The 10,278-nt window shown below is 44.2% G+C and overlaps 1 pseudogene; it reads left to right on the top strand.

The window, feature by feature from the left end:
• The first annotated feature begins 1,625 nt into the window (after positions 1-1,625).
• Positions 1,626-1,704, top strand: LOC144704042 (small nucleolar RNA R71; annotated as a pseudogene).
• Positions 1,705-10,278: the final 8,574 nt, after the last annotated feature.

Below are 10,278 nucleotides of genomic sequence, written 5' to 3'. Positions count from 1 at the left end.
CACCACTTCCCGATGGGCATTTAATCGTTTTTGAAATTTAATTGTTAAATCTTTCATTCCCAACGGCGAATTCTACATCCGCTTTGTTCCAATCCATTATTGTCCTTGCTGTTACTAAAAAGGGTCTTCCTAAAATGGTAGAGGCTAAACTGATATCTCCGTTGATTTTTACGTATGTAACAATGAAATCTACAGGAATTTCACATTTCTTCAGATGAATCATGACATCCACCAATCTGCCCTCTGGTTGTCTTACTCTTCCATTACCTAATAATAAGTCCTAACTAATTTCTTCTAATTCTCCAAATCCATACTCATCTAAAGCTGTAGGAATAATACTAATGCTGGTTCCAGTGTCTAATAAAACTATAGAAAAAGTATTTCCTCCAATTTCACAAGTAATAAATGGAGCTATTTGATCTCTCATTTTGGAATGAATAGAATTTAAAATACTGGAGGCATTTTCTGATAGTTTCACTGCATGTCTAAGATTTCCACAAATTCATAAATCCATAAGATATTTCTTTAATGAGAGAGTGCATTTAATCATGTCCTCTACAGCTACTAACATGTTGGCTTTCTTAAAATTTTCATAAAGCCGAAATTTTACTCACAAGCAGTCTTCTTTCTGTTTAGAGAAGAGGGATAAGGAATATCTTGAGCATGAGTTGAAGGTAAATGTTATTTCTTATAAGGAAGCTCCTTTTCTTCATCAACATACTCATTCTCATTGTTGGAGTTTTTAAAAAAAGTATTAGGATCTTGAAGCTCTTTTCCAGTTCTTATTTTTGAAATTGTTGGATTTTCTCTTTTCCAGCTTTAGATTTATGATAGGTTGAGTTGGAAATCGACCTAGTTGGGAGTTATAGCCAACTCGTTTACTTCCATGTTCAGAGTACCCCGTTCTGAAACTTTATAACATCCTTCTAGTCCGCTCTTGACATTCCAACATCTGTTTTGTTTAAAAGGCCATCATCATTTGCATTCACATTTCCATCTCGCCTATCAGCTTTTGATTTTGTTTTCCGATCACATCTGAAATCACAAGAGTTAGTGAAGAAATCTCTTGAAGTGGTTGTGGTTGAACCTGATAAGATTGTTGAGGGTAATTCTAAAACTGAGGCTTCGGTTGAAATTGTCTTTTATTTCCTTGATTGAATCTCTCTGAATTTCTATAATTGTTCCTCTTTTGTCCATCCCATTAAGGTTGTTGTTGGTTGAATGCATTGAGCTCTTCAACAATGGGCTGCGAAGCTCCATCTTCATGAGCCATACTGAAACAGAGATAAACAATTTTAGCTTTACTCATAGGAAAATTATTTAGAGAGACATTTTTCAAAGTTGAGGTTAGCTTCTCTAATTTTTGGCTGGTCTCCTTGATTCCTGCATGTTATTCTGATTCTTTAACGTTGACCTGCAAAGCACCTCCTCTTTGTGGCTGTGTGTTCCTTCCATTGTGGTTTGTTCCTTTTTCCTGTACGTCAGTTTCTACTACTCTCTCTAGCATATCAAAGACTTTATCTTCATAAGAAATATAAAATGCTCCACGGATAGCTAAATTAAAATTATTTATCATAAAATTTGATAATGATTCATAAAATATCTGAGCTAATTGGCAAGTTTCTATTCCACGATGTGGACATTTTCTAATCAAATCATTAAACCTTTCCCATGCCTCACTAAATCCCTCATTTTCATGAGGATGAAAGTCATAAATTTATACTCTATAAAAATTTTCCTTGAAAGAAGGATAATTTTTTATAAAAAAGTATTTTGCATTTCTTCCCAAGATTGGCAGATAACTCCTAAATCTTGATACCATGCAAAAGCTCTATCTTTTAAAGTCAATGGAAAATATTTCATTTTGAATGCTTTTGTAAGTAGACCTGGTAAGTTCTGAAATTCTGATGGATTTTGTGAAGTGTAGCCATTGAATTCAGATAAAGAATTTACAACTGCATCATCATACCTGAACGGATGGCACACCATCAAGAGTTGTCGTCGACGTCATGAGCGTCATGCGCATACTTGACGTTGAAGACCATGTGAAAGATGCTTGTTATCGCACTTTGATTTTGTCATTCTTTTCTCGGGTTTTTGTGTTTCCCGATTCTTCGTTGTGTTTTCGTCGCACTCGTGACGGTCATCTTTCGTTGTTTGGTCCGTTGAGGGGAATGGGTCTCTATCCATCCCTCTTTTCCCCTTGTTCTTCCCCTTTTCTTCTTTATTCCGTCCAAAATTACTCTATTCTCTTACCTATTTTCCTTGTTGTAATAGGTGAGCCAATGTACAAAGAGTCCCCTAATGGACGTCCTTAAGGCCCATGTAAGGGCCCAGCTCTTCTCCCCATTATATGGGAAGAGAGGGCGCCCTAACCTCTTCAGACCTGTTTTTCTCATTGTGGCATTTTGTCAAACATAACGTAGGTCTCACTTACCTTGTTTGATAAGAACATAAAGAGAAAGAAGAAGAGGAAAGGAAGGGGGAGAAGAAGAAGAATAGAGAGGAAGGGGAAGGAGAAAGAGAAACAGGAAGGATGCCGCCGCCGGAATTTTCCCCTTGCCGCCTGTCTACTACGGTCGTGCCGCACCACTTCGTTGCGCCAGCCCGTCCTGCCACCGCCGCCGCTCGGACCGCCTCATCCGCAGGGTCATGCCCATGCCGCTACGACCATGGTGACTCACCGCCCCCCGCGCAGCACTCCACGGTTGCCGTCCCCGGCCGTGCCACCCGCACCGCGTCGTGCCTCGAATGCGTGACCACCATTGTTGCACCTCGCGCAAGCGAACGCCAGCGCCACGCCTGCGTCCCTCTGCCGGCAGCGCCCGTAGGTGCCCGCATGCGCCGTGCGCTCGCCCGCGCTGCACACTCCATTGCATACTGCCCTGCGCACTGCCGCTCGCGTTGTGCTTGCCCATCCCGCTGCCGCCGCCTGCCGCTGCTGCTCGCCCGCGCCGGCTGCTCATCACGTGCCTTGCCGTGCTCCTCCCGTCACAACGCCGCCGCCGTCCGCGACCGAGGCCCCACCGCGCGCACTGCCTACCGCCTTCCGACATCACATCTGCCGCACAGCTACCCCTCCTGTTCCCCTGACACCACTGCTTACATTCAGGACGTCTGAGACACCCACCGACGTTTATAATCGCCACCCAAAGTTGCCCTCTCTACGTGCCCCGACTGCAACATTGTCGGGGCGCACGAGCGCTCCTTGCACCGGAGCCCTCTACCACCGACCTTTACAAATTGCTACAGGACCGATTGCTGCACGTCAAGCCCCCGAGTATTCTCTGACGTCCCCCCACTCAAACCGCTCCAATACACCGTCGAGTGATAACTGTGATAGTGAGTGTCTCACCGGTACGGACAAGTACGTCTGTTACGTGCGAGCCCTACGGATTGATTCCGTTAGGCCGTAGACGCCTTTGTCACTTCGACGAGGTTTGAGAGGTCACCGTCGCCATCATTTGGTGACCCGCCCAAGCGAGGAGCTCGGCGCATGCCTCGAGTTCGAGGCTGCACGTACGACATGTAGGACTCTCATCATGCATCATAGTTACATCACCTTTAGGCTAATCGTCATCCGATACCTCATCATTTATCGTCGCCGAGCCGTCATACTCGATGACGCCTGGACGACCTTTTAGACGTCCATCATGCATCACGAACATTACACCATCTCCCAGATTTATATTCATATTATTTTACCTTATACTCTCTGATGGTGTTGACCTATCCAGCTTTTTTCTCCTTCGATCGTGATGCTAATGTCCTTCTGCCATGTTTTGTTTCTCTTTGTATTGCTTTGTGATTGAAAGTTCTGTAAGTGGGTGTCTTGATTGAGTTATTTCCTCTTCTATAATTCCTACAGCTTTAGACCTTATCACAGCCATAAATCTCAAACAAAATATTTGAAATGTGATAAGCCGAGGGTTTTTTAATCCTTCAGCTTCACAACAATATACATAATGAATTCAGAAGAAAACAAATTGAATGATACACCGGGCTCCCCGGCAATGGCGCTAGTTGATAATATCATATTTTGTAGTTTAAATAATGCTTTTTAAGACTTTGTTGAACTCACAAATGTATAAGGATTTGAGATCATTAAACAGTTAATTGACCTCACAAACCTAGGGTAGGTAAGGGTCGAACAACAAAGAGCAGGCAACTCAATTCAATTATTTGTGTTTTAAGATTTAATATATTGACGATTTCAAATATCTGATCAATAGTTAAAATTTAATTGTATTAATTCAGAGTTTTAATTATAAAGGTAATTTAAGACTTATTATTCTTAAATATAATATTTGAATTCAAATTTCAGAAAGATCAGGACTATGTCTCAGATCTGTTTGAGATTTCTGCACTACCGCATGGCCCTGTTTGCAGCAGTCGCCCGCGGTTGAGCACAGCGTGTGCGGCAGCGATCTGCTGCTGTGCGCTATGCGTGCGGCTGCTGCAGTTGCACAGCCGTGTGCGACAGCAGTGCACGGCTCTGCACAGCGTGATCAGCAGCTGTGCGCAACTACGCACCTTGTGTGCGGCAACAGCATGTGGCTGTGCGCTGCGTGTGTGGAGGCGACACGCTGTTGTGCAGAACGCATGCAAAAGGCAGTGCAATCAAACACTACTGTGTATAATATATCTAAGAAAATGAGTTGATAATATTAATAAAAATGAATGGTTGGATATGTTGGAAAGTCCGAACTCTGTGCTTTCCGACCCAACTTATCCTGCCTTAAAAGTGATTTAATTACTACTGTATTCTAAGAACTCACACATACCTCGTGTCACTCCCCTTCACGGCTAGGAAGTGATCATTCTTCTTAGAATCTTCTCAGCTTTGTTTCTTCACTTAACTCAATTGCTCATCAACAATGGAGGGTCTACAGAATGTCAAAGCATAACAACACTTCCACTTTCAAAACAAAAGTTCTAGACCACTTTAACATTGTTCTTAAGATGATATTTATAGAATTTAATCTCTCTAAACTGCTTTGGGGCTATTGGATGGTCCATATTGATCCTCATAACCATTTTTTGACTTGGCCACTAGGGCTTCTTTAATTTATTTTTCCCCACGTGCATTATATCCGAATCAATATCTGTGCTCATTTGATCAAAAATGAGATCTAACCCACTTGATTCATTGAATCAAACGGGGTTAGAAAAAGAAACATATACTGAGCAGTAAATGTAAAAACTCATCATTTCATGGAATTAGATATGCTTAGATAATGCTATACTTTATCACAAAATTATGTTTATCAATTCACTGTTAGTCATGCTTCCCGTTGTTATCCTAAAATAGTTTATGGAGGATTGACAATCACTATAAATCTGTCCATGCATTATTGAACCCACAGCTGAGATGGTGATACCCATGCTTTTCGGGCTACAACATGTACACTCCATCCCCACAGACGTGAATCACATTCACGAAAGGAGGTCTCATGCACCTCCATATTTCCTCTCCGATCGTGATGTATTGTTTGCAAAGTAATTTTGGAAGCCGATGTGGCTTCTCCGCGACACACGAGTTGGACTATACCTTACCCCTTCGCCATGGATAGATAGACGGAGGTTGACTTATCTCTCGTATATTACATATTCTGTTATTGGGTTACAAGATATTTCATGATGTGGGAATTAGTTATTCATTGGGCAGAGCTTGCTACCTTATCGCTAGTGATTTACGTGAACAAGTTGGTTATGTCGGAGACCATGTATGGCCAGATGTCGGGTAAACCCCCTGAGCCTACACACCTAGTCATGCATTATATGTTCTTAGAATATGGAGTTGCATTTGTCCATCATGTGATAGAGTGATGTCATAATATTCATGCATGCATTGCATTCCAACATGAGAAGTACAAATTTATTGCCAATTTACATTGATGCCCACTCAGTTATTGTGAGGGCGACTTAGTTATGGATAGGTTGAGGCCTGAAAGATACTCTCCATGAGTCGCTACAATGCTTTGCGCTCATAATGCTGGGCCCTTCTCAATAGTTCGGCTGGTTGGGAAGATAGCATGTGCCGCAAGTATTTCTTCTAATTGGGAAATATGCCCCATCATCGGCGTATCCAGCCTTGAGTCATACCAACTCATACCACCTCTTTTCTACACCAAAAAGCCATCCCTTTCTGGAACTAGTGGTCTAGAGTTGCTTACGAGTGACTTTGCCCAGTCCAACGTCTATTCATTGCGCCCACTTAGACATGAGAGCATAGAGGAGGTACTATGGGAGGTAATTAACGTTGTAAGAAAAGGTGGCATGAGACGACTGTTACTTTTTAAATGGGAGGGCCGCCCCCCATGATGCACTTGTGGACACACAATACAGGCTCCGCTCACCTGTCCAGCGTGAGCTATTGATGTAATATGTTGACAGCCCAGATGGAAGGCACATATTACGTCACAATAAGCACGATGACGAGTATTAATCGTAATGAGTTTTTAATGAAATTTTATTGAATTCTAATTGAGCAGTTAAGAGGCGATTGACTATGGAGAAAGGCGCAATAAATCTTCAAAGAGGAGAGTATATCAGGAAATACTCTAGATGACCCTTAGAATCTACTAGAATGAATACGATAAAAGAGGTATTTTATAGCCTGGTGGAGTTTCACCTTTATTATCAAGTATCTAGTCATCTATCACAAGAATACACAACCTCTCGACACGGATAGAATAGCACTATCCAACCTCACTCACATGATGAGTAAGGCTGGTGTCGTAGCCATTAATGTGGCAACACTAAGGATAGATAGTGGAATGAGTTCACTGAATTGATTGCTACAAATCCCTGAATGCTATTATACCGAACTGTCAATCAGGTTGACTCACCTCACGGTTGTGTAAGTGGTCCTTAGACCTGAGACACCAAAGATGTTTTGTAGATGGACGGTTGTACTTTAGCTATCGCCAAGCTAAACAGTCTTAGTTTGGGTGCATCAAGAGGTACACGAAGGTGATTGAGTTGTCAAGATGGGTCGTCCACCCTCAATATAAGAGGTGACAGCTAAAGCAAGATGATGCGATGAAGTCCTTGTCCAATGCAATGAAATACTAGAGAAGAGTTTCCGATGACTTCTGAGTGCATTAGTACTAACTTGAATGATCGATTAGGGCTTGATAGTTGACTATACCCTAAGTCGTCAAAGGAGCATCAAGTGGATGAGTGATTATACATACATGGTAACTGATGATGAACAGGTTACATGAGTGAGTTGATACACACTCCTTTGTATCTTCTAGGACACGAGGTGTAGCTTGGTCCCCCTTGTGTCGGAGTCTCGACCTATCGGTTGGGTTAAATCATTTGGACATTAATTAATCTATATGGTTATATAGTTAATAATTTTGAAGGTAAATAAAGGTTATTGGGCCCCTGGCGTCATTAACTAGACTGATGCATGGGCCTAAAGGGTCACACCCGAATGGTCTTTTGAAGGTTGGAAGATATCCTTAAAATTTGGGGTTGCTTGATAAAAAATACCCACTTAGTATAAATAGGGGAAGGCCATGAACAAAATTTACCCATGCCAGAATTTTTCAGGGACCTTTCCCCTTCTTCTCCACTTGCCCCACACCTCCTATGCATGAATAATGTGATCGGGTTGACGTAACGATGCCGATGGAGAAAGAAAGAGGCTTATCAGAAGGAGGAGATCAGTTGTGCCAAGGACTGCGTGGATACATCTAGAGGCTGCACACTTGAGCAACTCGATTTGACTTGCTCCCAGATCGAAGAAATCAAGAATGAGATTTGTGCAAAGGTACTTTGTTTGAATTATTTTGTTGATGCCGTTCGATTAGCAAAAGACTTCCGTCGCGCATCGTTTTGTTTTGTTCATCCAGATCTAGATGTCAAGAACTGAACAACGTGGGGGCAGCATCAGATATAAAGGGATGGTGTGCGAAGTAAGTGTGGAGACGGCGTGGGAAGAGTAGTGGTAATAGAGGCCCACAGTGGGGGGGCCGAGAAGGCGCAGCTGGCGTGCTTGCGCGCTAGCTTTGGTGCGCAAGTGGTGATTAGCGCAGGGAAGGGTTGCAAGAGTGCCAGCCTAAGCAGGCGCACCCCGTATGAGGTGACAGCATAGTGGCGTGCGAGCGAGGCCATGGACACCGATAGGGCGGGGGCGAGTTGATCACCGCTTGTATTGCACGGTAAACGACCAGGAATGGACGACAGGGCACGGTGCCCGGAGATGGAGTTGAGAGGCGATACGTATCGTTGCAGAAACCTGAGCGAATTAGGCTTCCCCGGTAAATCTTGAGATTCCTGATGTGTAATGGCCAAGAACACAATCTTGAAATCAATCTTCTAAGAACGGAGGGCATGAGAAAAAGGTAGTCGGTCGAATGTGACACGAAGTGATATGGACGTGTGTACTCTTTGACAATGCTGAACAAGATCTCCACTATTGATGGAAACTCCTCGTGCTCTACCATAAGAACTTGGAGTCCATATCATGGTGACGGCGCAGAAGTGGTTAATATTAAGATGAAGATGCGATGGAGCGTGTGATTCTTGCTCAAAAAACTAACCAAACGCGTTCGAGTTATTGGCTCGTTCGACCCGGCAACATTCATGAGTCGATCGTGCAACTGTTCCTCGGAAACACTGTCGAGAAGTGCCATGCAGCCCCCCGTCCTTTCTTTTCTTTGAAACCTTACTTCTCATTTAATTACAGAAATTAATTCGCTACGCGCCTCAGGCGCGAAGTTTACAAGCCTTTACGAGCAGGCGCGAAGGCGCGAGTGAGCCAGAGTGGTTATTAAAAAAAGTGGAAAAAAAGGGGACTTCTACAACGGGCTATGCCACATATAATCCTACTTCAACAATAACCAAACTATCTCTCTCTAGACGAGAAGGAAAGTAAGACGAAACAAGAGGGACATTCAGATTTTAAATTTGACAAGTATGTCCATCACCTGGGCATGCCCTCCCGTTATATACGAAGGATGGGTGCCAAGTGGTTGTTCATAGAGGAGGAAACCTGATGTGATACGACGACGGCCGGGATCGATCGGCGCGTTTCACGTCACAGGGTTATGATGCGAATGTATGGGATGTAAGCCGAATGATGAGAAAATACGAATGAGCAGATAAGGACTTGACGGATAGCGACGTCAGCCGTACCGATCAATGAGAGACGAGTGAACCTAAGATCAAACTCCCAATGACCCGCTGGACCTACTAGACGTCTACTAAGTGAGGGGCATCTAACAGCCCTGGAGCGTTCGGCGTCCAAGTTAGATGACAGTCCGTCTACCACAAGAATCCCTATGCTCCACAAGGTGGCTAGTCCTATCCGATGATGTTCGAGAATATCATGGTAGCGGACGCGATAGGGGAAGACGAGACTGTCGAAGATAATAATACTGGAGTTTATAGAGGGGAGACGAGACTGACCTTTGTATCGCTTAGTCCAAGGCGTCCAAGTCGTCGAGCGGATGCTTAGTGTCAGGTCGTGCGGACGAGTGTCGTTGGCGAGGACAAAACCGGGTGCGGACGGTGCGGTCGTAACTACCAACAGAGAGCTGAGTCCACGGGTGGCGTGCAACAAAAGTCGGAGCAGAGGGTGCACAAGGCGCGTGCTTGGCTGGCGCACGGCGTAGTCGTGTGGGCGGGCAAGACAGCGAACCAAGTATCGTGGGAATAGTCGTGGGGGTGGGGCAGAAAACCAAGTAATCGGTTATGGCGTAGAGGGTGGGAATCAAGAAATCAAGAAAGATGAGGGCGAAGGGGAGAACGAAGGGGAATCAAGGAGATATGGTGAGATCAAGAAATCAAGAAATCATGAAATCAAGAATTCAAGAAATCAAGAAATCAAGAAATCAAGAAATCAAGGGGAAAGAAAGTGGGCGATCAAGAAAGACAAGAGGATGCGGTTGGGGATCAAGAAACGATGGGGAAAGGAGGGTGGGCGATCAAGAAAGGCAAGACGAGGCGGTTGGGAATCAAGAAACGATGGGGAAAGGAGGGTGGGCGATCAAGAAAGGCAAGACGAGGCGGTTGGGAAACAAAAAACGATGGGGAAAGGGGGGTGGGCGATCAAGAAAGGCAAGACGAGGCGGTTGGGAATCAAGAAACGATGGGGAAAGGAGGGTGGGCGATCAAGAAAGGCAAGACGAGGCGGTTGGGAATCAAGAAACGATGGGGAAAGGGGGCGATCAAGAAAGGCAAGACGAGGCAGTTGGGAATCAAGAAACGATGGGGAAAGGAGGGTGGGCGATCAAGAAAGGCAAGAAGAGGCGGTTGGGAATC

Source organism: Wolffia australiana, chromosome 5 (assembly GCF_029677425.1).
Source record: "Wolffia australiana isolate 7733 chromosome 5, ASM2967742v1".
Classification (NCBI taxonomy): Eukaryota; Viridiplantae; Streptophyta; class Magnoliopsida; order Alismatales; family Araceae; genus Wolffia; species Wolffia australiana.
The sequence above is the reverse complement of the archived record's forward strand: the minus strand, read 5'-3'. Positions and strand labels throughout refer to the sequence as shown.